Source organism: Aegilops tauschii, chromosome 6 (assembly GCF_002575655.3).
Source record: "Aegilops tauschii subsp. strangulata cultivar AL8/78 chromosome 6, Aet v6.0, whole genome shotgun sequence".
Classification (NCBI taxonomy): Eukaryota; Viridiplantae; Streptophyta; class Magnoliopsida; order Poales; family Poaceae; genus Aegilops; species Aegilops tauschii.
In genome coordinates this window covers 168,937,985-168,942,203 of record NC_053040.3, presented here as the reverse complement: position 1 = coordinate 168,942,203, position 4,219 = coordinate 168,937,985, and the positions used below count along the sequence as shown (strand labels likewise).

At 40.6% G+C, this 4,219-nt stretch overlaps 1 long non-coding RNA gene across 1 annotated transcript; it reads left to right on the top strand.

Moving 5' to 3' along the window:
* Positions 1–1,266: 1,266 nt before the first annotated feature.
* On the top strand, positions 1,267–3,309 carry LOC123494617 (uncharacterized). Its single transcript, XR_006665835.2, has 2 exons — positions 1,267–1,503; positions 1,592–3,309. It is a non-coding gene; the product is annotated as an uncharacterized lncRNA (long non-coding RNA).
* Positions 3,310–4,219: the final 910 nt, after the last annotated feature.

The window sequence follows — 4,219 nt, the reverse complement described above, 5'->3', positions numbered from 1 at the left end:
TCATCACGCTCATATGATTCACGTTCGTTACTTTGATAATTTGATATGTGGGTGGACCAGTGCTTGGGTGCTGTCCTTCCTTGGAAAAGCATCCCACTTATGATTAACCCCTATTGCAAGCATCCGCAACTACAAAAGAAGTATTAAGGTAAACCTAACCATAGCATGAAACATATGGATCCAAATCAGCCCCTTACGAAGCAACGCATAAACTAGGGTTTAAGCTTCTGTCACTCTAGCAACCCATCATCTACTTATTACTTCCCAATGCCTTCCTCTGGGCCCAAACAATGGTGAAGTGTCATGTAGTCGACGTTCACATAACAACACTAGAGGAAAGACAACATACATCTCATCAAAATATCGAACAAATACCAAATTCACATGACAACTTATAGCAAGACTTCTCCCATGTCCTTAGGAAGAAACGTACTACTCAAAAATCATATTCATGTTTATAATTAGAGGGGTATTAATACACATAAAGGATCTAAACATATGATCTTCCACCAAATAAACCAACTAGCATCAACTACAAGGAGTAATCAACAATACTAGCAACAATAATTTCAAAGGGTAAATTCCAATCAGGTGGCTGAACAATAGGTGCAAAAATCAAAGCTTTCTTAAGTATTTGAAATGCTTCTACACAATCATCATCAAAGACAAAAGTGATATCTTTTTGTAAGAGATTAGTCAGAGGCCTAGAAATTTTTGAGAAGTACTTGATGAACCTCCTATAAAAACCGGCATGACCGAGGAAACTTCTTATACCTTTAATGTCCTTGGGACACGACATCTTTTCAATAGCATCAACTTTAGCTTTATCGATATAAAAGCATGATGCAAAATGGACGTATCAACTCCCCCAATCTTAGACCTCGCTTGTCCTCATGCGGAAGCCGACAACGATAAATATGTCCACATGTTTAGAGATAGAGGTGTCGATAAAATAAAATACGGACATGAAGGCATCATGATCATTCTTATAACAACAACATATATATATATATAAAGTCTATTAGACACCTAGGGTGAAGAATAAATTATTCCTCACCCTCGTCAACCGACCCAGCCAAAGTTTCATTGCTCCCGATCCCACCGCACCCCATCGGCCCATCCTGGCTCCTCTGTCGTAACCTTTTGTCCCTGTTGGAGGTAATTTTACATCGATGTTACAGCGCCCACACCTCTGAATGTCACACGTCGTGGGATGGATGGAGTAGAAAAAAAAGTGGTCCAGGGATTACAAGCCAGCCACATCCCAGTTTTATTCTGGTTAGATAATGAGAGCGGTTCCAGCGGCGGCGACTGGGCTCGACTGTGTGATGGTCAACGCCTCAACGGGGCAGCCGGGATGGCGTGGTGAGCGGCGGCTGGCGTCGGTCGTTGTGGTGGATGATCGGAAGCATAGTTTGCGGAGGCGGCGCTATTGTGGCAGTGGCGGTCACCTCAGATCCTCCATGGCTGGCGCGACTCCCGTGACTTCCCCTCCCTCGGCTCGTAAGGTTCCCGTTCCTTCCATCCCCCAACTCTCTTTTTTCATTGTCTTTGATTCCTCCCTCTGAATGCTGACCCCATTATGGAGGAGGCCACCACGCCATGAGCCCAAGGACTGACATCGGATTGATTCGGGGGCGTGAGAAACTGCTGCATTGGCCTCGCGGTTCGGCCGTGTACGGTCTGGCGGCAGACGACGGCGTCGTAGCGGTATGACGCCGGGCGGCCGGGGGACCATTTGGAGCTGAAGCGGTGGGTTAGAGGAGTGCCAGATTGGATAGGATACATGGCCTTCATTTTTGCAACATGGATTTGTTAGTGTTCGTAACTTTCCCAATTTTTTGATGATGATTTCCGAGATCTGGAGAGTTTGATCTAAACTAAAGAATTATTTACCTGGCCCAATAAATTCCCTGATGCAGGGTGTAGCTATGTTACAGACTACCAGCTCATACCTTAAATACAAGTATGTTGATCAAATCCTGTTTTTACTTTATCCGCCTCATTCTTTGTTTGGGCACCTCTCTATATAGATTCATCTATGTGTTTGATTGTTGTATTCATAGAAACAATTGTGTACGAGAGATTGATTTATGCGTCGTTTGAAATTCAATTTTAGGGCTAGTAAGAAAAGGCATTTTTTAGTACTTATCAGTGCGAGTAGTTGTTTTGTTTTTCTTTTCTTAGTAAGTTTATACAAAATTTGGAGTTACAATTTACAGTCAGTGTTCTTCGGCAGGTACGGCAGGTATATAGCATGTACTTAGCCAATACATCTGGGTGGGCAAGCTCACTGCACAGTTGAACTTGTAGCAACCCGTACATGTATTAGTAGCACTATTTGTGCTGATACACCAACTTTCCTTTGTTGAAGGGTATGCTCTTTCCTATTTTTCTTAAATTTCATTTGACCACATTTGAATTGGCCATGCTATTATGAAAACATAGCCTTATTTCAGTTTGTTGAAATTTATCTAGAAACAACTTGGCCTATAGTTGCGTGGGTTATTATCAAATTTTTTTACTCGTTTTTAACTAGTTTTCTTATAGAAGTTTGTCAGAAGATAGGAGCTATCCAGCTTTGTTGGGCAACTTTTTAAGATTGACGTTGATGTTCTAAACTCCGTATTGCACTATGTTTTCTTCTCAGATCATAGATCAATTGGGAGCTTTTCTCCCCTGCCAAAGTAACTACTATAGATTTATAGACACATATGCTTCCCCTACGATGAATGTCTGTTGAACGAAAAATGCATTCATCTTTTGTGTAGTTTTTGGAACCAGTGAATTATTTGGACATATTTGCACTTGAAAGGACTGGATGCATATATGCTGGTACTGAAAAGGGGTACATTGTACTGATTTTGTCCAACAGGCATGCAAATCTTTCAGACTATATTTTCCAGTCATGTTTTTTTAATTAATTTTCCCTAGCATAAACCCAACTTTCTATGTTTATGTGTTTCAGCCGTAATAGTTTACTAGGTATGAATCATCAGTTAATCCATCTCGGTGTTCTCTTAACAAAGGATTGCATGCTATTGAGCTTGGCTCAACTACCGATGGCACAGATATTCCTTTCTTTTTTCCCAATGGTGGTTGATTTGCTTCTTCCATGGAGGCCTGTGTTTTGCTAATTGTCTATTAGCCAGTTAGAGAAGTAGTGGCAATCAATGTATATTTCAATTCTTGTATCTTATCTGGATAGCTTCAGACATACTTAGCTCTCTTGTGTTTCAAGGAAATGAATGTTGCTAGTCAAAAGAAGTGATGGACTAGGTACTAAGTATGTATTACCCGATTTTACTATATTGCGAGTTACATAGAATATTTTGCTTGTGCCTGGTCGATTGCTTGCTTCTCTACACGCATATGCTTGTACTGGCAATGATTTTTTCAGGCACATTATTGCAGCAGGCTGGTTGGTTTGATTTGGTGTTGTGTGCTTGATTTCTCCATTTGCTGGTCAGGAGTGGACAAGGTGTAAATACCTGTTACCTCTAGAAAGATCCAAGGGTTGTTGGTATACTTTTTTTAGGTCATATAGTTGGTTGTTTTATCCTTTTGAATGATTACAGGTTAAGAAACATACTAGCATCCCCTACAAAAAAGAAAAGAAAAAGAATACTAGCATAGAAGGCAGAAGTCGGACATGCCTCAGTTCTGAAGATTATGAAGCTCCAGATAGAAGTATTGTTTTTTTTGAAACAAGGCAAAAGATTTGCCATTTCATTGATTAAGAAGAAGAGTATTGTGCGCAAACAATGAAGTCATGTACATCAAACTGCAACTTTGAAAGATAGTTACCGTGAATGCTTCAGAGCACATGTGGACTCCAAAATCTATGGTGTCAATGTTGTGAAGATATTGGAATGTTCCATGTTTGGGACTTTCAGAACGTATGATATGCCGGTGTGGTAAATTTCCAGAGATATTTAGGAAACCTAGTTATTTGATTCTGCTGTTACAAAATAACCTTGAGAGAATCCCCATAGTTTGCAAATATTCGTGGAGTTCTCACTGCAACAAAGAGAAGACCTACACCTGCAATGCCGGCGTGACAGCAAAGTGGCTAATCTTGTTTCTTGTGTAAAGTAACGCAACTGGCGTTACTCTGTAGAGCTTCATGTTGTGAGAATAGTTCCAAGTTGGCCATGTGATTTGGTTTACATTTTTGGTTGCGTGCCGGTGTACAAAATAAAAGATGGCATTATGAAGT